The sequence below is a fragment of the Chelonia mydas genome, chromosome 5, assembly GCF_015237465.2.
Source record: "Chelonia mydas isolate rCheMyd1 chromosome 5, rCheMyd1.pri.v2, whole genome shotgun sequence".
NCBI lineage: Eukaryota > Metazoa > Chordata > Testudines > Cheloniidae > Chelonia > Chelonia mydas.
The window spans coordinates 44,311,361-44,335,074 of NC_051245.2; the positions used below are offsets into that span (position 1 = coordinate 44,311,361).

Consider the following 23,714-nt stretch of genomic DNA (forward strand, 5'->3'; position numbering starts at 1 on the left):
CTTTTGTAGTGAAAATCAAGATGGCCCATTTAGACAGTTGACAAGAAGGTGTGAGGATACTTAACATGGGGAAATAGATTCAATATGTATAATGACCCAGCCACTCCCAGTCTCTATTCAAACCCAAGTTAATGGTATCTAGTTTGCATATTAATTCAAGCTCAGCAGTTTCTCATTGGAAAATCTGTTTTTGAAGCTTTTCTGTTGCAGAAATGCCACCCTTAAGTCTTTTACTGAGTGACCAGAGAGGTTGAAGTGTTCTCCTCCCGGTTTTTGAATGTTATGATTCCTGATGTCAGATTTGTGTCCATTTATTCTTTTGCGTAGAGACTGTCCGGTTTGGCCAATGTACATGGCAGAGGGGCATTGCTGGCACATGATGGCATATATCATATTGGTAGATGTGCAGGTGAACGAGCCCCTGATGGCGTGGCTAATGTGATTAGGTCCTAGGATGGTGTCACTTGAATAAATATGTGGACAGAGCTGGCATCAGGCTTTGTTGCAAAGATAGGTTCCTGGGTTAGTGTTTTTGTTGTGTGGTGTGTGGTTGCTGGAGAGTATTTGCTTCAGGTTGGGGGGCTGTCTGTAAGTGAGGACTGGTCAGTCTCCCAAGATCTGTGAGAGTGAGGGATCGTTTTTCAGGATAGGTTGTAAATCTTTGATGATGTGCTGGAGAGGTTTTAGTTGGGGGCTGAAGGTGGCGGCTAGTGGCGTTCTGTTATTTTCTTTGTTGGGCCTGTCCTGTAGTAGGTGACTTCTGGATACTCTTCTGGCTCTGTCAATCTGTTTTTTCACTTCAGCCGGTGGGTATTATAATTTTAAGAATGCTTGATAGAGATCTTGTAGGTGTTTGTTTCTGTCTGAGGGATTGGAGCAAATGCAGTTGTGCTGTAGACAATGGATCGTGTGGTGTCCTGGATGGAAGCTGGAAGCATGTAGGTAAGTATAGCGGTCAGTAGGTTTCTGATATAAGGTGGTGTTTATGTAACCATCGCTTATTAGCACAGTAGTGTCCAGGAAATGGACCGCTTGTTTGGATTGGTCTAGGCTGAGGTTGATGGTGGGATGGAAATTGTTGAAATCATGGTGGAATTCCTCTAGGGCTTCTTTTCCATAGGTCCAGCTGATGAAGATGTCATCAGTGTAGCGCAAGTAGAGGAGGGGCTTTAGGGGATGAGAGCAAAGGAAGCATTGTTCTAAGTCAGCCCTAAAAATGTTGGCATACTGTGGGGCCATGCAGGTACCCATAGCAGTGCCACTGACTTGAAGCAATATATTGTCCCCAAATGTGAAATAGTTGTGGGTGAGGACAAAGTCACAAAGGTCAGCCACCAGCTTTGCCGTGACATTATCGGGGATACTGTTCCTGATAGCTTGTAGTCCATCTTTGTGTGGAATGTTGGTATAGAGGGCTTCTACATCCATAGTGGCCAGGATGGTGTTTTCTGGAAGATCACTGATGGATTGTAGTTTCCTCGGAAAGTCAGTGGTGTCTTGAAGATAGCTGGGAGTGTTGGTAGCGTAGGGCCTGAGGAGAGACTCCACATAGCCGGACAATCCTGCTGTTGGGTGCCAATGCCTGAGATGATGGGGAGTCCAGGATTTCCAGGTTTATGGATCTTGGGAGCAAATAGTGATGCACAGAAATTTTCATCAATTAGCTTTGTAGATTTAATTTGGTGTGAAGTCTTGGAAACTAACATATTATAAAGACGTGATGTATTTAATGACAAGGTGATCTTTTCAATGGTTTCCAAAACAACTGTCCTTAAAACTGGGCTGTCAAAAGTTTTACATGTGAGTGTTTCCATTCATGTTCATGAGAAACAAAAGTGAGTGGGAATAACAGATCAAGAGGAAATGAGTCCACTTGGAGTTACTATGTAGATTAATTCCATATTCTGGTTGTGTGTGTGTGTGGGGGGGGTTTTCACTTCAGTTGCTTAAATACTGACCCAATCCCTTATGGCATTTTCAGTATGTATAAAACTACTAAGAGTTTTAGTGAACTGATTTTGTCTTTTGGCAGACTTTCCAGCCAGGGTGAGCTGATCTGCCTATAATTAGATACTTTTAAAATGTTGACTATGTTTAAAATTGAAATCAGCAAAACTGTAGTAATTATTACATGATCCACCTGGATCTGTTGCTTAAAGTCTAGAAGAGCGTCACCTTTTTCAAAGGCTTACTCCTACAAGGCTCTGTGCAGGTGAAAGAATGAACAATAGGGGGAAATTGTTTTGGATCTTAAGTAATGTTAGTCAAATAATCCAGGAGTTGATCCAAAGCCCACTGAAGGTAGGAGAGACGCTCACTGATCTCAATGGGCATTGGATCCATCCCTGAAAAAGACAAACAACATTACACCAAATTCCATCCTTAGTGACATGCATTCAACCCACTGAATTTGGCATATTATTTGACAAATCATGAAAAGGGTTGTCAGATCATTATGAAGTAATTTTATTTCTTTCACATCACTATATTTTTGAACTATTTTCTCCCCGCAGAGTATTTAAAGTCTACAAACCACTGGATTAAAAATAGGCCCAGAGAGAAATGTAATAAATTAGTGTCATTAATAGTGAAAAATGTTTTAGAAATGCTTAGAGAAAAATATAGCAGAGCTATAAAACAGTAGATAAAAGGTTGCAATTTAGTTGTTGTCCTAATTATTGTTGGAACAAAGGTAGCCTTTGAACTGTTGTGAGGTGTTCCAGTCCTTTGACTGCTTCCCATTTCTAAATCATTTTGGAATTTAAAGCTGTATTTTTATTTTGTTTTGTTCTTTTTATTTGAGAGAGGTAGAAGAAGAGATTTTTCAACATTCTCATAAATTTGTTTCCAAAATTCACAAAGGTCTTAAGTTTCTGTCACCTAAGGGTTCCAATTACAAATCCTTTTAGAGTGAAACTTAGTTATTATAATGGTAATTTTCTTTACCAAGTGGTAGTACTGATTTTAATATAACTCTTTTGGTGTCCTACTCTGGTACCTGTTAGAGAAAACACTAACTATCCTTTGGTTAAATGAGAACTCTAGTCTTTGCCCTTCTTTTAATTATTATTATTCTTATATTGCAACGAAGGGCCAGATTCAAAGTTCTTCTGTTACTACAGTTTTCAGAGTAGCAGCTGTGTTAGTCTGTATCCGCAAAAAGAAAAGGAGTACTCCACTCTATACAGCTAAATTCAGTGCCTTGCATAATGACAGGTTTCAGAGTCATTATGCAAGGCACTGAATTTAGCCATATGGAGTGGTGTACTCCTTTTCTTATTACTTACAGTGGTTCTCAAATTGTAGTATGCAGGTTGGGTTATAGTATCACAAAAAGAAGCCATTGTAACTACACTGATTAAAATTACAAAAGGTGGTACACCAAGTAATTATGAGGTTTAGGTATGGAATTGTAGGCCTTAAAGGTTGAGAACCACTGAATTACTAGTATCAGTATCTATTGCAGGATTTTTCTCTTTATTTATTTTGAAGTATGAATTGAATTGAGTTGTGCCTGCTTATGCCAATGGTAAATTCATCTCTTAGCTACAGAAGACTTGGTCCACTCCACTAGCTGATAGTTCTTCCTTTTCTGGTGTGTATAGTGGGCAAACAGCATTACAGGAGAAAACAGTGCTGACAAATTAAGTTCTTAGGTCATTTTAGCGCTTTGGAAAATTTTACACATTGTGTGTTTAACACTCCAGAATACTGAGCAAATGCAAGCTCTCAGGGGCTCTGTGAATGTCCTCCTAGGCAGGTGTTCTTAGGCAACATTTAATGTTGCATGATCTGTTTTTCTTTTACATAGTAGTAAATCTGGTGTGTCATCTCTAGAATCTGTAATATTGTTTGAAATAGAAATTCTATAGCCACATTCAGTATGATACTCCTAGTCCATATCTTTAGAGATCCATTTATATACACCCGAGAGTTGCTGACTTCAGAGTGCAGAATTGAGCTTTCTGCTTTCGGGACAAAATGTTGACACTTTATCGGTTGACACTTATAAATTACAAAATAGTTAGTTTTAATCCCCACACATTAACTTTAGGTCTGAAAGGCAATATTAAACTGCTTCTGTATAAACAGAGCACTAGTTTCTGTGTGTATGAACAGACCACCAACTTTTGTTCTGTGGTGGTCTGGGACTGGAGGGGAGAGAGGTTAGAGGAAGTGGAGCTTGATATATAAGCAGTTAGTCAAGGGGGGTATTCTCTCTAACTGGAGGGTGATTTTTTTTTTTTTTTTAAATTTCTTCTCAGGACTAATAATGAAGTCATAGTTCTTAACAGTGTGTTGCTTCAGGTTACAAATCTACCCATTATTCCAATTCATATTTTAAAAGGTGAGTGTTATCTCATAAAGGGCAGGAAAAGGCACAGAAGGTAACAAGTATTTAGAGACTTGGAAACCTGAGTTAGTCGAAGATGGAAACATATTTATTACAGTAACTATTCAGGTGTTGGCTAGTGGGAAGTCTGTGTGATTTGTTCAGAGAGTGTATCAGGCTAAAACAATTCATGAACAGATCTTCGATGAAGCTGTTGTTTCCTACATGTAAGTCCAAAACAGCTGTTAAAATTTTGTAACTGTTTCAACTTCTCATTTACCAGTTAATGCTGGTTATGTAGATTCAACCACAACACAATCCCTGAATGCTTATAACAAACACAAATGCACTGCATGCTGCTGCCAAAATTCACTGTACATTCACATACTGCCCCTCTCCCCATGTTTGCCAGGAAATTGGATCACCTTTATGCATCCTCACTGAAGTTAAGGTTAGGTATGTTCTCTAAATGCAACCAGCTTATTAGACTCAGAAAGTACTCTTTTGATTAGGAGAAACAAAGGTGGTTTGTTGAATTTTCTGGCAGGAGACAGGCTATTTAAATCTTAGCTGATAGATGCTGTCTGCATTAGGCTCCTTTGGGGCTTGTGGAGCTGCAGAAAATCATGACTTAAGAACTTCAGCTTCTGTGGGCATGGACTGTCCCCAGGGTTCCTAGTGCCCTCATCAGCTGAAGCTGCTCCATGGAGGCTATAGGAGTACTTCTCTGTGGGAGTTGTCCAAAAAGTGTTTTGAGTGGCTTTAGCCCATGAACACATCAAGCCAAGCCATTTTGTGTCTCCATGCTCAGCCAACATGGATCCTGCTCAGTTTGTCCCATGCTCTCAATCCTATTTTGGGACACAGGTTATTTTGGATATTTTGGCAGCCGTTTTTGAATTGCTGAAAGCACCTCTTGGAGGAGGATATGACATGCCAGCTCCAAACCCACTGATGCTTCTTATGCCTGTGGTTGCCCTAGTTGCAGATTCTCCTTGTATAGGCTGTCCAACCTTCCAGCACTGGGACACCCACACGAGGGAGGCCATGCTAGTCCAGAACCAAGTTGCTATGGCCATCTGGAAGCTGACTACCCCAAACAGCTACAGGTACAGTTTGGAATTGGCAAATCAACTGTGGGGGCTGTTGTGGCAGAGGTTTGTGAGGCCATCAGGACGCGATATACCCAAAAATTGTGGGCAAAAAAAAATGTTCCTGAAATAATTGCTGGTTTCCAGAGAATGGGCTTTACAAACCACGTAGGGGCTATTGATTGGACTCATGCCTATAGCTTGCCCACCGCAAGGAGCATATTGGGTACGTAAACCACAAAGGGTTACTCCATCATTATGCAGGCCCTGGTCAACTACAGAGACAGATTCGTGGACACTAAAGTGGGGTTCCCTGGCAGGGAGTATGATGGCAGGGAGTTGTGGAGATTCGAATTTTACCTTTACGGACAAGCTGGGACGTTATTCCCACAGAATGACTTTGTTATAAATGGACCCACTGTCTCCACTCTTATTCTAGGGGACCCTGCTTACCCTTTGTTGCCGTGGTTTATGAAACCATATTCTGATTTCAGAGCACCTGGCAACAGAAGGCTACCATTGTTGGAAACATATTGTAATTTTCTTGCCTGAACTCTGCAGAGCTCTTGTATAAAATATCATGATCACTGAAACTGAGCACCTAAGTGCAATCTATTTTTTGTTTTAATTTTTAACAAGGGCAGATTAACTGAATTTAATCTTCTTGTGATTTATTCTGAAGAATATATTTGAGCAATTTGATAAAATAATCCAGCAGAGTTTCATTCTGTAACAAAATAAAATTTTAACTTTTGCGTGTATGTGATCTACATTTTGGTTCTTCCTTGTGACTAAAGGGTGGAGGCTTTTGGAAAAACAGAGCCGCTGCCTTTGCTTGAGGACAAGGCAGAAAGAAAATGGCAGGAAAAAGATTTAGTTAGCAAGTTTGTATAGGAGAGAATGAGGAAGAGAAAATACAGCCCATTGGCTTAAAAATCACTGATGGGCAGTGATGTAAAGAGGTGTGCCTCCTTGACATGACGTTGGTGGTTGTAGTATGGAGCCTTGTGTTGTATGTCTGTGGTTGCAGAGGGGTAAAAGTACTGGGGAAAATTATTAGGAATCAAGGAATTTAATCTGAGTAGATGCCTTACTGAAGGATGAGAAAATGCTACTTATAGTTATGTAATCAAGCAGTCCTTTTATTCTGGTATGTAGTCACAGTGCCTGTAAATGACATCCCACTAGAAAGGAATAAATGCTGAGATTTGTATAAGGGTGTAGTGATAAGATAGAAGGAGACAAGCAGAAAGCCCGGTGAAAGAAAGACATCTGCTACATAGAGGATTTTGTGTACAATATGTGGCCTACTGTTCGTCTCATTACAAAGCTTCTGTGCAATTTGTTGTTTACAGAAGGTCCTCCTGTACATACGCTGGATCCTAGAGCTGGTTTAAATGTTTATAATTGAACCATCTTTGTCCAAAAAAAGGCCTTTTTTCAAAATGGAAAATTTAAAATTTTTTAATATTCCATTTTTCTCGTGTGTGTGTGTGTCTTTTTACAAAATTAGAAAATGAAAAATTTAGCTGCGTTTTTTGGCTGGTTATTGCTGTTTTTGCCTTCTACCCCACTTTTTCTTTTGTTCCTCCTCTTTAATAGCAAAATAGAATAAAAGAAAAACTGGGAGGGGAAGAAGGGTGGAAGATAGAGAAACGAGGGGAACAAAAATCAGAAAAATAAATTGGAAAATGAAAAATTTCATATTGGAAAATTTTGCTGCAAATTTTAATGACCAAAATATCATTCCATTATGAAACTAAGGGAACAAAAATGACAGCTTGACAGATATGTAGATGCAGAACTCTTTATGGGGTACCACACTTATCTGTTATGCTGATGATGAGCATGATAAAGTGAAAAATGGCTTTTTCAAGCCTCAGATTTTGGGGTTTGGGCAGACATTTGTTAACATTACGCTCATCACTGGGTGACCTTTAGAATATGATGTATATTATATAGTGTGACAGGGTCAGGCCAGGTGGCTACAGGAGAGTGATAGAAGGTAGATATATTAGCCACAGACTAAGCAGGTCCCTTTTCCCTGAGTAAGATAATGAGCTGTTCCAGAACAATCAGGAAGTTGCTGGAACCAATTAAGGCAGGCTAATTAGGAAACCTGGAGCCAATTAAGAAGCTACTAGACTCAATTAGGACAGGCAGGCTAATCATGGCACCTGGTTTTAAAAAGGACCTCACTTAAGTCCTTTCCATCTCTAATTTCTATTATTTGTATTTAATAATTAACTCTCCATGTAGAAAGGGTTACATCAAAGTTCAGGTGACAGAAATAGCCCGCAATTAAAGTTCAGCTGTAGTTAAAATGTAAGAATTAATGAAAGCAATAGTTAGATTACTAAAAAGGGAAATATAATGGGATGTATTTAAGAAAGGGAACATTTTGGCTGAATATCATGAAAACTTACAGAAAGTGAGATCTGTTAACATATGGAATCTCTTTGGGAGGGGGCTGGAAACCCAATCTCCAGGGATTGTTAAAACTAGCCAAACATTAGTAAATGTACAGTCAGGAACAGTCCTGCAGTGGCTGGGGATCTAAATGTCTTTTCAGGCTCCAGATTCCATGATATCTACTTCACTTGGAAAGTGTCTATACGGGCTTTGATGTAGGGAGGAAGGGAAGCAGATGTAGGTATAATTCTTCTCACTGATTACTGTGTATTTCAGAAAAGCAAAGATTCAAGTGTCTTGGCAGCTGTTTCCAATTAGCTGATGACTTCTTTTGTAATCTGGTGGTGACTCTTTAATCGAGGAAAAGAGGAGTATGGGTTATACTTCTAGCATTCAAAATGTAAATATTTGGACAGAAGAAAAATTATTATGCAGAACACCAATGCAGTAAGAGGGTGTGGCATCCAAACAGAGTTAAAGTAAAGATAATTCTCTGTAGAAGACTCTCTTTTTAGTAAGGACAGGCCTCACAAAAACAACCATGAACTATAAAGCATAATCATTTCCAGACCCTTAATACTCTAGTTTTTATTTATAAAATTCTACTCCATCCACGTCTGTCCTTTTTTCGTTGTGCTTTTGTTGTTTAGATTTAACAATAATAAAAATACCTTGCTCTTATATATCACTTTTCATTGGTAGATCTCAAAAGCTCTTCAGTCTTGAGTGTATTTCTCGTCAGAACACTCTTGTGAGGCAGGGAAGTATTATTATCCCCATTTTACAGATGGGGAACTGAGGTACAGAGATGCTATGTAGCTCACCCAAGGTTACATAGGAAGTCTGGGTCAGAGTAGTATGGAGCATAGAGCATTGTATGTATGTCTACTGGGAACTACCTGAGTCTTGAAAACATTTTTCTTTATTCTTCCAGTATCTTCAACACTGGAATAATTTGTTGTGTTTATACTAATAATTTGGATCTTAATGCAGTTGGTTAGACTCTTAAAAATTAGGGGAAAAGTGACTGGGGAAGGATGGGTCTCATCAACACCCAGGAGAAGAAAATTCCAGCAGTTCGAAGATATTGTAAAAGGTCAGATTAACAACTAGTCACAGAAGTTTGACTCAGTGAAACAGGAGAACGAGCTGATTTTTCACTTAAAACAGCAAGAAAATTAAAAGATTTCACAATATGATACTAAGATGGGGCACCTTTAATATAAGTTTCTCAGAAAAGGCACTTCACAAAAGATATTTTGCATTTGGAGTACTCAGTTTCTTTGTGAAAATGCCCTGTGTGTAAAAAGTCATATTAGTTGAGTATCTGAGAGGCAAAAAGATTAGACTGGGCACTGGAAAAAATTTAAATACATAAGTCTTTCTGATACCATGCAGCTCAGTTAGCTTGGCTTGCATAATGTGAAGAGTTAGGAATGGTTTCACTGTTTTGTACATTAATGACTTCACCAGTTTCAGTGTTTTTGAGAGTAGCTGCCTTTATTAGGTAGTGAATGTACAATCTTTTTCTATTTAACGTATTTATTAAACTGCCCTCATACTGGATGTTAAATAAGGAATTTAAAGTGTTGACAGTCTTCTTGGCACACAATGCAACCTTTAAAAGACCATAAAGTGAGATAAGGAAATAATTTAAATTAACTTCTCACCTTTTCTGCCTAAAAGTGAAATCTGACCTTAGAGTGCCATGTCTTTGTGTCAGGAGCTGTGTTTTCATTTGCAAAAAGATAGGGTTTTTAAGAAAGAACTTTCCCTCTCACTACTACTTATGCAATAGCAACACCATTCACATATGGAAATTTTATAGTTTGCACTTAATTTTTTAAAATCCCTGAATTTTATAATTTATAATAGGGATACAAATTTCCATGGTTTCTGTCTCTGTAGATTTATATCTATATTTTTGAGGGATGAGAGAAATTAGATTAAAAGAAAGATAATAGCTGGCAAGAAATGCATTGTAATATCAAGAGTTTAAACTGTTGTACAAATCGTCTCTAGGCATTAAATTAAATGGAAACATTTGTGTAATATCTCTTTATTTTATATACAGTGACTGGAATAATTGCATTATTTTTTCTACTGAAGTTGTAACACTGATAGCTGTTTATTTTTATTATGAACCAGAGAGATGTGAATATTGCTGTACGCAGATTTGTATGACACCCAACTGCATCCAGTATTGTTATAATGTAACTTTCAGAAAACACCAAAAGCTATGGTTAATAGTGAGTTCAAAGGTCCATTATAACCCCTTTTCAGTTGCTTATAACATGCGCAAACAAATTCCTCTTGAGCTAAAATTTTCCATGCTCAGCTCTACAGGAGGAGAATTACTATTCAAGTTTCCATAAAATCCCTTCAAGTAATTTTTGGAGTTTTGAGATTTAAAAGAATGTTAAGCCCATTGCGGAGAAACTAAATGAAATCTTTAGTCAGTCTTCACGGTTGAGGATGTGAGTGAGATTCCCAACCTGAGCCATTCTTTTTAGGTGACAAATCTGAGGAACTGTCTCAGACTGAGGTGTCATTAGAGGATTTTTGGAACAAATTGATAAACCAAACAGTAATAAGTCAGCAGGACCAGATAGTATTCAGCCAAGAGTTCTGAAGGAACTCAAATGTGAAATTGCAGGACTACTAACTGTAGTCTGTAACCTATCATTTAAATCAGCTTCTGTACCAAATGACTGGAGGACAGCCAATTTTTAAAAAGGGCTCCAGAGGTGAACCCAGCAATTACAGGCCGGTAAGCCTGACTTCAGTACTGGGCAAACTGGTTGAAACTATAGTCAAGAAGAAAATTGTCAGACACATAGATGAACATAATTTGTTGGGGAAGAGTCATCATGCTTTTTGTAAAGGGAAATCATGCCTCACCAATCTACTAGAATTCTTTGAGGGGGTCAACAAGCTTGCGGACAAGGGGATCAAGTGAATTTAGATTTTCAGAAAGCCTTTGACAAGGTCCCTCACCAAAGGCTCTTAAGCAAAGTAAGCAGTCATGGGATAAGAGGGAAGGTTCTCTCATGGATCGGTAACTGGTTAAAAGATAAGAAACAAAGGGTGGGAATAAATGGTCAGTTTTCAGAATGGAGAGAGGTAAAGAGTGGTGTCCCCCAGGGATCTGTACTGGGAACAGTCCTATTCAACATATTCATAAATGATCTGGAAAAAGGGGTAAACATTGAGGTGGCAAAATTTGCAGATGATACAAAACTACTCAAGATAGTTAAGTCCCAGGCAGACTGTGAAGAGCTACAAAAAGATCTCTCAAAACTGGGTGACTGGGCAACGAAATGGCAGACAAAATTCAGTGTTGATAAATGCAAAGTAATTCACATTGGAAAACATAATCCCAACTATACATATAAAATGATGGGGTCTAAATTAGCTGTTACCACTCAGGAAAGATCTTTGAGTCATTGTGGATAGTTCTCTGAAAACATCCACTCAATGTGCAGTGTCAGTCAAAAAAGCGAATAGAATGCTGGGAATAATTAAGAAAGGGATAGATAATAGGACAGAAAATATCTTGTTGCCTCTATATAAATCCATGATACGCCCACATCTTGAATACTGCGTGCAGATGTGGTCGCCCCACCTCAAAAAGGATATATTGGAAAAGATTCAGAAAAGGGCAACAGAAACGATTAGGGGTATGGAATGGCTGCCATATGAGGAGAGATTAATAAAACTGGGACTTTTCAGCTTCGAAAAGAGATGACTAAGGGGGGATATGATAGAGGTCTATAAAATCAAAACTGGTGTGGAGAAAATAGATAAGGATGTGGTGTTTACTCCTTCTCATAACACAAGAACTAGGGGCCACCAAATGAAATTAATAGGCAGCAGGTTTAAAACAAACAAAAGGAACTATTTTTTCACACATTGCACAGTCAACCTGTGGAACTCCTTGCCAGAGGATGCTTTGAAGGCCAAAACTATAACATGGTTCAAAAAAGAACTAGATAAGTTTATGAAGGATAGGTCTATCAATCACTATTAGCCAGGATGGGCAGAGATGGTGTCCCTAACCTCTGTTTGCTAGAAGCTGGGAATGGGCAACAGGGGTGGATCACTTGATGAATACCTGTTCTGTTCATTCCCTCTGGGGCACCTGGCATTGACCGCTGTCGGAAGACAGGATACTGGGCTAGATGGACCTGTGGTCTGACCCAGTATGGCTGTTCTTATGTTCACGTAATCAGAAATGTTGTACACAAATAACTCAACAATTCCTGGATGAATTAGGATGAAACATGGCTTGTTTTGTAAATCGTATTGAGATGTTGGGTACAAGCTCTGTTTGATATGTGGACCAGTAGTTTTTGAGATAGCAGCATTCTGTTTTTTCCACATCTGTGCTGTACAGTTAGCTTTTGGTTACATTTCACAATATGAAACTTAGAATGTTGCAGACAGAGAATGAGTCCAATTCCAGCTTTATAATTGGTATGCTGTTCAAAATGCAGAAAGTTTGGAAACAGTGAAGCTTAACTTGCAAGAACTTAGCAAGAAAGGCAAACTCTACAAACACTTTCAGGAAGTCTAGTAAGAAGATCCTCTTTCTCCTGCTATCATCCCCAAAAGGCCTCATTGCCTAGAGCAGAGGTCCCAAAAGTGTGGGTATTCAGGGGGGTGCATGGCATGGCCTAGGCCAGCCCCTCTGGGAGGTGGGGGGAGAGCACCACCCAGCCCCGCTTTGCCCACAGACCAGCTCCAACCTCACCTGCAACTCTATTCCACCCCCAGACCAGCTCCACCCTCAGCTTCGCTCTTCCTGCTCCTTGGCCCCCAGACCAGGTCTGGCCCCAGCTGCTGCTCTGCTCCGCACCCAGACCAGCCCAACCACAGCCCATCTCTGGCCCCAGTTTCAGCTCCACTCTGCCCACTGCTCTGCCCCAGACCAGCTCTTCCTCTAGCCTAAGCTCATCCCTCATCCTCAGTTCCTTCAGTCTAAGCTCCTCTGCTGAGGAAGCTGTGGCTGTGTGGTAATGGAGGGGACTCAGACAGATTCCATTACTGGCATGGGGCGGGGGGGGGTGCAACAGGAAAAGTTTGTCCACCAGTGGCCTATAAGAATGAGGAGAGGGCTATTAAGCAGAAGATCCTAAATTATGTTCCCACTTCTTCCACTGTTGCCCTTAACACTCAACACACTAGCCCATATACCTCATTACAGACATTACTTGTCACCATATCTGACAAGGAGGCAAATATCTGTGTCCCTCTTTTCTATGTGGGGTGATGTCATAGGGCTAGAGACCCTTCAGAAAGCATCAGGGCCTTTCTGTTCCTTGATGACCCTGTGGGGAATACTTGGAAGTAGTCAGGTACTGTACTCCAAGTGGTCCCTCTTTAGCTAATTAGAAGTGAAGCAGCTGAGTTAGAGACTGCTAGAACAGTATAAAGAGGAAGTTCCCAGGGGAGTGGGGACACTCTCTCTAGAGAAGCTCTGCAGCTAGAAGAACCAACAGGAGATGGAATAGGACTCTGTGGGTCAATGAGGGCTTAGAGTTGACAATAGAAGTCCCAAGAGAACTATCAGAGTTCGTGGGGAAGAGACAGAGTTGGGAGCTCCTTTTACTAAGCTCCAGGAAGAGAGCTGGTGTCTGTCTGCCTCTAGACCAGATACATAGATTCTAAGGCCAAAAGGGACAATTGTGATCATCTAGTCTGACTTCCTGCATAGCACAGGCCATAGAACTCCACCAAAATAATTCCTAGCACATATCTTGATTTAAAAATTGTCAGTGATGGAGAATCTACCACGACCCTTGGTAAATTGTTCCAATGGTTAATTACTCTCATTGTTAAAAATGTCTGCTTTATTTCCCACATGAATTTGTCTATCTTAAACTTCCAGCAGTTGGATCATGTTATACCGTTCTTTGCTAGATTGAAGACCCCACTATTAAATAATTGTTTCCCAGGTAGGTACTTACAGACTGTACTCAAATACCCCCTTGAATCTTCTCTTAGTTAAGCTAAATAGATTGAGCTCCTATAAGGCATATTTTTCTTTTAGGTTTCAGAGAAGCAGCCGTGTTAGTCTGTGTTCGCAAAAAGAAAAGGAGTACTTGTGGCACCTTAGAGACTAACAAATTTGTTAGTCTCTAAGGTGCCACAGGTACTCCTTTTCATTTTTCTTTTAATCATTCTTGTGGCTCTTGCAGCTATTGTAGACTGGAAGAACCAACAGGAGGTGGAATATGTATTTTGGCCAGCTAGGCAGTGAGATCCATTTAGCACTCTTGGATTTAAATAAATTTGCCTCTTTGTTTCTGACTTTAAGACATTATTCTCCAGATGTTCTGTTTATTCCACAATAAAGAAAAGATTTAGAGTGAGTTAGGATTGAAAAGTAATTGCAAAATTGATTTTGGAGAATTTACCTAGAGTTTAATGGGAAACAATTTAAATGAATGTTATAAATTTCATTTTGACTAACATACAGAGGCCAATAGAAATGTTTAGTGTTAGAGATTAGTGATTAGTGTAAGATTAATCCTTTTTTCTAAGAACTGTCAGCGTTGCAAACATTTGGGCATTTTAGTAATATTTAGCTGTTACCTAAATCCTTTCATCTGTCTCTTTTGAGTGGTGTCTTCCAGGTCTGTTATCTGATAACCAAAATACTTTAATCAGCATCAGCCTAGAGAAAAGGCTATTTTTAAATACCAATTTCCTAATCCTCCTTCTATTTTGTTTACTGTAAATTTAGACTACATATCTTTAAGAAAGCAGTAGTTAGTAGAAAAAGGAAAATAGCTCATCTTTTCATATGATGTAAGCTTGAAGCACTTTAATTATTAAATAGTAAAAATTACAATGAAATTCTAAATTGCTGACTTCTAAATACGTATTTTGCTCTGTTTTTTAAACTATAATATGTAATGTATTATAGCCTAGGATTGACACACTCAATCCAACTTGCTGTGATAAAGGCATTGTTTCTATTATATAATACTATAGACGTGCATGGTGTTTTACAAACCAGAAGAAGATGGAGTCTATGCCCTGATCTATTGAATCCTGCAACGATATCCAAGCAGATCCTCTTGGCATCATGGAGTCAAATTTTGCTAAGTAAGGTCCACCTCGACAAATTCCTTTTCAGGACTGGGGTCTATTGTCCTGATGCGGGGAAACAACTCCACCCATGGGAACCTCCTTGCATGATCAGTCTCTTTGGTAGGATGAGAAAAACAGGATGAGGCAAAGTGAGTTGTTGGCAGTTGAGGGTTTAAATAAAAACTATCACTGTGGGGGAGTGAGTGTTAATGTATGCTGTCACTCAAAGGTTATGAGATTTTTAAACATGTTGCATGTGTTACTATAATTTATAATCCTCAAGTCCCATTGAAGAAGTGAGTTTTGAGAAAGGATTTAATGAATGATGGAGTCATGGCGGATTAGGATAGGAAGAGTTGCAGCCAAAAAGGCTCTGAGTCTGGCATGAGAAAAGACCAGGTGACCTAAGAGTGTTTCACTTGTGCTTTTCTAGGTGGTCAATAGTTCCAGGCCCCTGTAGAGTCATACCTTGCACTTAAACAACATTTGTTTCATCCAACGATCTCAGAGCATGTTATGAACAACTAATATACACCCATTTGAGATGGCTAGCAGTGTATTCTTTAAATAATAAATGAACACATTCATGCATAGGGGGTAAGCGAGTTGACCAAGATAACACAGAACCTGATCCAAAGCCCCACTGAAGTCAGTGGGCTGTAGATCAAGCCCACAGTGAGTCAGTGTCACAGTGGGGATTGAATGCCCCACTACTGCTCTAGACCAGTGGTTCTCAACCTTTCCAGACTACTGTACCCCTTTCAGGAGTCTGATTTGTCTTGCGTACCCCCAGGTTTCACCTCACTTGAAAACTACTTGCTTACAAAATCAGACATAGACATACAAAAGTGTCACAGCACACTATTACTGAAATATTGCTTACTTTCTCATTTTGTCTGTATGAAATTTTAGTTTGTACTGACTTTGCTAGTGCTTTTTACGTAGCCTGTTATAAAACTAGGCAGCTATCTAGATCATTGATGTACCCCTTGGAAGACTTCTGTGTATCCCCAGGTGTACACGTACCACTGGTTGAGAACCACTGCTCTAGAAACTAGATTGCTGTCTCCCTGGCCAGCTAACCTTAGCCAGGACAGCATCCTGTCACTTAAAATAGAAGCACCTCAACACAAGGTAAGTCTGCTGGTGTAGCATATTTGTGGTTAAATTAACAAAATAAAAACCTCTGAGACATTTTAAACTTAGTGCAGCTTTGGGGGAATATTCCTTACTTTTTGAATGTTTTTCTTTTATTTTGAGGCATTCTTTAGAATACAGAAATTGAGGGGGAAAAAGTAAATGTAGGAAAATAACAGTAAATGAATTTCTGAACTGTATGGTACTCTCCAGTGTCATGAATACAAATAAAAATGTAACAATAATTGGAGAGACAAACTTGTACAGATATTGGATTTTTTCATTTTCATATATGTATAAAGTGGATGTCACATTAGTAAGAGTTAGTGACAGGGCTGCAAAACCAGAGCAACAAAAATAATTGTGAAGACTGAGTAAAACTTGTCTTCATTTAAGACAAATACAAAATGGGTGTAATATACACAAAAGGCTGCAGTCCTTTGTAGGGAAAATTTTGCATGCAAGTCTACGTTAGAGGACACTTCAGTCATTTTAGTGCTATTCAAGTGAAAAGTTAAATGATTTAAATGACACTTCAATTCCTAATCCTGTGAGTGATATTTCACTTTTCAGTAGCCCTGTCAGTCTTCAGTATAAATCCTTATTTCCAGGGGTTAAAAGCAGCTGACCCTGTGATAAAGTTCAAGGGATTTTGGTTAAATACTACTTTTGTATGGAGATACTAGATTAGCTTTAGATAAGCCAAAATTCTTCATTTCTAAGGTTTTGACGTGACATAAGTGTATAATATCCTCCAGCTCATGATGCTGACAGTTATCTCACACTAAGCCACTAAATATTGTATGTGCATATGTACCACACATGTATATGTAAAATGTGTGTCTCTTTTATATACATATCAAGCACAAAAAAATTAAGATTGCCAAGTCGAGCACTCAAAAATTAGGAAGTGCCAGAAATAAGGATTAATGGTACATGGATTCACCTTTGTTTTTCATCATGTTCTTAAACTAGACATTAAGAATGTTGACTGTATTGGAGGGCTGACATTGGATGATCAGGGATAAGGTCCTTAGATTATGAAGGTGACATTGTGCAGCTGGCAGACACATTTGAATTAATTATTATAATCTTCACTACCTTAGAAAATTTGTGTAGTCGACTTGCACTTACAATAAATGCCAAGAAGATGAAGTGATTGCATCTTGGAAAAGGGACAATAGATAGTGTTGAAACGTAGCAGTGGTAAAGTTGAAGAATAAGTAGAATATTATGTGTACATAGGAAGCTTGATCAGTGCTGACAGTTCCATCAAGGATGAAGTTAACAGGAGATATGCCTTAGCCACAAGTGCTGGATTGAAATTGATGAAATTATGGACTGATAAAAACATTGTTTGTACAAAATGAAAATTTATCAAACCAGTGTGCTAACAGTATTTCTCTGTGGTGTAGAAGCATTGCCTTAAATCAGACATATCAGATGATTGGAGACAGTAAAGATGAGGGTTGTTCAAAAGATGGCAGGTGTAAAGTGGAATGATTTTAACACAAATGAAGGAGTTAAGAGAGCAGGATATGAAATCAGCGTATGGGATTGGCTGCAATTAAAATTACGATGGTATGGACACTGTAGCAGACAGTAGATGCCAAAACAAATAACACAAGCACATCCAAACTCAGTCTAGCCTAGAGGCTAATGACCAACTGGATGGTGAGACATTGTACACAGGGACATGACCTGACTCAGTTTAATGAAGGGACAAGTTATGGACAAGAAAGAGTGGCAATGCTATACTGCTCCTCGAGTCTGGAAATATGCTCTGAGATGAAAAGAGGAAGAATTAAGAATGCCTGTGCACATTTAATTCATCCCACTTGTGCATATGCATTATGATGCAGTCTTTAATCCCATGGCCAGATACTATTTTTTCTATTGGACCCCAGCCTCATTTCTTGCATGGGATAGATGGTATTCAATTAGTGAGCAGCTATTCAATATTTTGTTTTATTGTTATTGAACAGTGTGTGGCCCTAGGCCTTATTTATTGCAAACTATTGAAACCTTGTTCTGAATACAGTATTCTTAATTTCCTCATGGGCTTTTCTGTGGTGCTTATCACAATAGTATCCGAGTGCTTCTCACACATTAATTTTCACAACATCACTGTGAAGTGAGGGAGTGATATTATCCCCATTTTACAGGTGGAAAGCTGAGGCACAGAGATTAAGGTAAAAAATGTCCACTAATTTTGGTTGCCCAGTTTGAAATTCCTAGGATCTGATTTTTCAGAATACTTCGCATTACGTAACACTTTATATATTCAAGCACTGCTCCCATTGACTTCGGTTGCATCTGTATGTGCTGAGCACTTCTGCAAATCAGATCCTATGGTCTCAAGTTTGGCACCCAGAAAATGAGGAGCACACAATCACTAATCACATGTGAAAAGTTTGGCTTATACGATTTGCTTAATATCATGTAGGAACTCTGTGCCAGAAGAAGGGCTAGAATTCAGTTCTCCAGGGCAAGCATTCAGCTGTCTTATCCATGAGACCATCTTATCTCTTCCTGAACCCCAGCCTTATTCACTACGCACCTTCCCATTTCTGCAACAAATGAGACAGCAGTACATCAGACAACAGCTTCTGGAGAGCAGCTGTGTACTGAATGAGGCAGATGTCAAATAGTTATGATCATCGTGTAATTAAAGACTGTATCATAATGCATACTCCTAAGGGGAATTGAATTCAGGTTGCACGGACAACCTTAATTCTGGCATTTCTTGCCTTTTGAGTGCTTGACTTTGCAACTAGTCATAGTTTCTCCCTTCCTCCTCCTCTAGTTGCAGTCTCACCAGGCTCCTCATTCCTATCTACTCCTCTCTTCCCTCCCTTCCCCACTGGACTGGCTTTTGTCGCCTCTGCATTTGAATCAGACACCTTCCTCTTCCACACTGCCTGAGGTTGGGCGTGGGAGGGTAGAGGGAGAGCACCCGCTCCCTGCTATAAGTTCCAATCCCCAGCCCTTCCCTATAGCAGCTGGAGGAGCAATTACAGAAAAAGTTTGCTTTGCTCCATATCCCTCCTAGGTTGGCACATGACCACTTGCTCTGTTGAGATGGCACATGTGTTGTCTGTTCAGTATTATGAGCTGAGATGTGTTGGTGCATGTTCAGTGAGGGTGGAATTGTCAGAGATTTTAGCAGCTAAATTCTACGATTTTTTTTCTAGCGTCTTATAACATGGGCAAATTTGGGCAGATTTTTACAGGAACATCAAAAGGCAAATCCCTGACATAAAGGCTACCCTCCTGTCAAATGTCAAGTGCTTGCTCCAAAGTATGGGTGTCCTAGAGCTTTTCTGAAAAAAAATTTCTTTTAACATTGCAAAACACTATATTTTCCTCTAGTCTTGTTCTCGGAAATAGTTCAGCTGTTTTGGCTGAACTAAAAAAAAAAGTCTGAGGCAGACACTTGGCATGGAAAATTTCAGCCCAAGTGGTTAGTTAGCAACTGAAAATATGGTCTGACATGAGAGGTTTCAGGATACATCAATAATAGGCATTGCTACCAGCCCCATCTATAATGCAGTATACTTTGAGGTGGACGTAACGCAGTACATGCTACAGCTGAAAGCTGAATTCAAGCTTCCATTCTCTCGCCTTCCGAACTCATAATTTTCTCAAACAAATTCATATGGTGATGACAGGTCGTAACTTGGTTATAGCACAAAGTTGATTTTTATTTTTATTTTTTTTTTGGTTAATTTATGTATTGCATTGTTTGTTACTGGAGAGTGAAAAGGTGCACTGTCATCAGAAATTCTGTGCCAAGATAACTAAAAGCCTGAAACAGTACTTCTGTACCATTCTGGGAATGACTTCCTCAGCTGAGGGTAACTGGAAAAAGCCCAAGGCTTCTTGTTTGCCTTGAGGTAACCAGTTACCACTGAAGCCATGAGAGGGCACTCTGTGCAGGCACACAAGCTGCCCTGTTCATGTTATTTAAGTTTGGTTTGTTCTTTATTTGTTTTGTAGTTTAGAGAACGTTAGACTACATGAAGTTAATGTGGCTAGCAACTTGACTGGTTTGTTGTGTTGATTGCACCAGAGAAAAAGCTCTTCAAATAATTGTGAAGCCCCTCCTGATTTTCAGTCCAGCTACATTGACTCTAGCACAGCCACAGCTTGTTTTGTAGATCTCATGAAGACTTAAAATTGAGCCAACTTTCCTACGAAGCTCTTATGTGCTCCTGGATTGCAATCTTTGCCATTTAAAGGAATCTACCATGTTAGTTAAAGACAACCTTTGTCAACGAGTCAATTTCCGAGTGGATATGGGGCTTGAGGGACTATTATAATATAGTATATTATTCTTCTAACTGTTCATAACTCTTCCATTTATAATTGTTTCCATCTTGAGGGAATCTGCGGAACTATCCTTTATTTTGTCTTTAGTCTATTTCTTTAATATTTTCTGTTGAGTTGTATCTTGGAGATGGTTCTAAAGAGAACTCTTAAAAAGATCTTTGATTGCATCATCTTTAAAGGTATATACTTTATATACCAGATTTCAGAGAGGGGATATTTAAAGGGCACAGCACACTAATTGACATTGCTCCACCAGGACAAATCCAAAAGCTAATCTGTCACATTTAGGGAAATCATTGTCTCAGTTCAAGGTACCCAGATGTCTTGTCTGCTAGCATCATAGCCTCTGTGTACAGGTCTGGGAAAATCAGAAATCTCGTGGGAACCTGTCTTGAATAATTTGAGACTGAAAAACAGAAACTATCATCCACATTTTTAGACTGTTTTAAGTCTCTGAGCTTTTTGAAATTCACCCCTCACAGGAGGTAGGTTGTTTGCATAAAAAGTCAGTCAGTTTGTTAGAAATTGTGTTTCAATGTTATCTGCTTTTTTTTCATGTTATGAAAAGAAGCTGTTTCCCAGCATTTTCGTTATACATATATGCACTTGTATGAATTTTTAAAAGGCCACTCATCATTTTAAGAGTTTTTTCAGATGATTGCTAATCAGAGTCTAGCTTCCTGAATACCAGACAAACGGAGTGAAAACATAGTAACTGAGTCATTTTGTTGTTTCGTTTCCAAGACACATTTGTAGAAGCATATTAATCCTCAGAAGAAGCCTGTATTCCTGCGAAAGGAATGATTTACTCAGATCAAATAATGAGGTAATCCTTATGGGAATGATGACTTGACAAAATTTTGGCTTTGGGGTTAGAATTTTTTTCAAATTGTACTAGGCATTTCTAAAACTACTAAGAAATCTTTCTGTTCAAGAAAATAACTACACAGAATTAAAAGATGTATAGTTAAAAATACCAAATTTCTAAGTTTCCACGGTAATTTCTTATATGAGAGAACTAGTCATAGGAATTTAGACCGTGGTCCTGTAATTAGATTCATGTTGGTACAGGGTACATGTAGATCAAGTTGAAGGATCATGGTCAAAGTTTGTAGTAGTTTTGCAGCTTAAAACTCAGTTTTATTTTGCAAGAGTCTTACTGTGAGTTAAATTGTTTAACTGTCCAGTGGAAGTTACAATAGAACATAACTTAGTGCTTTCTTAAAAAAGCGATTGCTGCTTGGATTTGATATTAGGATCAAACAGAGTTGAATTTCTTGTTTTTCTTTCTGAAATAATAAAGGATTTCTTCTTTATTTTCTCTGTCTTGTTCTTTCTTGCGTTTTTGTGACTGCATGCATAACAGCTTATCAGAATCAGAATATCTCTAGTTTCCACAGGAGCACTGTGTGTGAGTATGACTTTGTCCTAACGAGATTAAATTAAATGCATGTGTAGCTGCGTTGTCTGCCATTTAAGGTTGGTGTACGTTAAAGCTTTATTTTCCTAAGTAAAACATAAAGAGTTGTTTGTAAATAAATGTTTCAGTGTATGTTAGTTTATACAGTGAAATAAGTAAATGGTACATTTTTAAATTAGCATAGAAACTTCTTAGGGAATAGTACAATAGTTGTTTCAGCATTATAACATTCCTTGTGTTCCAGTCCTAATACAAATATGACTTAAGTCTTCAGAGGGAAAACCCTTCCTTGTGTTTCTTTACTAATTGGTTCCGTGCCTTATTGGTCTTACAAAGACGTTTGTTCTATTGAGTGATTGATTACAAGTTAAGTGTAGTAGAATACCTATGAATTCAGTTTGCTATTTGACTTTTTTCTTTGTTGACTCAAAGTGAGAGAAAGGGGATTTGAAAAAAGTCATCTTGTTTTGCAATATCCTGCTACTACAGTATGTAATTATTTTTTAGCTGTTTCAAAACAAACTTGGGATGCTCTTAACTTTTAAACAATAAATAACAGTTTACGTTCATACTTTTCATCAAGCTGTGACTTTGTAGCATTACATAAATGCTGTGTGAATCATAAAATGAATATGTTGGGCCTTAAATGCTACACTCTGTGTGTATGTGAGATTATATAGTCTGTAACTTGAAATACAATACTCTTAAGAAACTGGATAGTTCAGGTGACTGATAATGGGATGCAGAAATTTTCACCACCAGGCTGCAAGTTTTAAACCAACCCAAGATAGTCTAATAGTTGCTCAGAGGCTGTAAGAAATAAATTGTCTCAGACTAGCTCCTTTTAAGTAAGTGTCTATATCACATAAACTACCACCCTACTGTTGCCACGGATAGGCACTCTATCTTACTGGCAGTCAGACTTAGAACAGCAATTGAAAGAGCATAGAGGATAAACTATCCTTTTACCCCCAAGAGATGGTTATTGTGGATGTTTTTTTATATTTAAAAAAATAGTTGCAAATCTGGGGCTGCTTCTGTCATTCTAGAGCAACGCAACATGAAATTCAGGTTTGATTTCTATAGTCTCTTGCTCTCCACTGTGGTTTGCTTTTAACTACTTTTTAAGAAACTTTTAGGTTGCCTTATAATTTGGTCCTGTGTTGAGGTTAGACTGACTGACTAACCTGTGATTTCTGTAACGTTCTTTTTCACCTCTCCTGAATTTCTTTTGTAGAGGGACCTATGTGTGCTGTGCTTTTATCACATCCCATTGTGTGACCTTCTAGACATGATGTGCTTCCTAGCCCCGTACCACCTCTACACAGGAGACTGAAGCAACTAACTTCATTCCCAAAGCTTCCAATATTGAAATGAAATGTCCGTTCATTGCTGTCCCTATGAGCTCATCCACAATTTAGAGAATTTTAATCAGTTCACAATCATTTGCAATCACTTGTAATTTCAAGGTTGTCAACCATTTCCTCCCTATTGATGTATGTATACCCGTTCTAAAATAGTGTTTGCTTCTCCTACATCAGCTTTTTTTTTAAGTTCTTTTCTGGGCTACTTCTCTTAACAAATATTTCTGGGGATAAAGCCACTGTATAATTATTAGTGCCTGTAGTTTTGACATTTTTTGACATTTGCTCAGGAGTAGTTTTTCTCTTATATCTTGATTCAGTACGTATATGATTTCCCCATCTCTATTCCTTGCTTCTTGTATAATCAGATAAAAAACATTTGTCCAGATTCAGTACCTGGTTTCCACTGATTGTGAGCTGTGTGTGTGGGAAAGCCCACATAGAATGGAGTGGCAAAGTGTGCAGAATTATCATAGGCAACTGTGAGATGGGGTAATTTGTTCTGTCCTGTGGCCAGTCTCCATCAG

General features: G+C 38.7%; 1 protein-coding gene across 5 annotated transcripts in view; it reads left to right on the top strand.

The window, feature by feature from the left end:
• LHFPL2 (LHFPL tetraspan subfamily member 2) overlaps positions 1–23,714 on the top strand; it is a 202,406-nt gene that overhangs the window by 118,043 nt on the left and 60,649 nt on the right. For 2 of the 5 annotated variants that reach the window (XM_043547046.1, XM_043547048.1), the window contains exon 3: positions 14,836–14,949. The exons of the other annotated variants lie outside the window; for them this stretch is intronic. The gene's annotated coding sequence lies outside the window, so the exon portion shown is untranslated. The remainder of the gene's footprint in view (positions 1–14,835; positions 14,950–23,714) is intronic. 5 annotated transcript variants of the gene reach the window in all.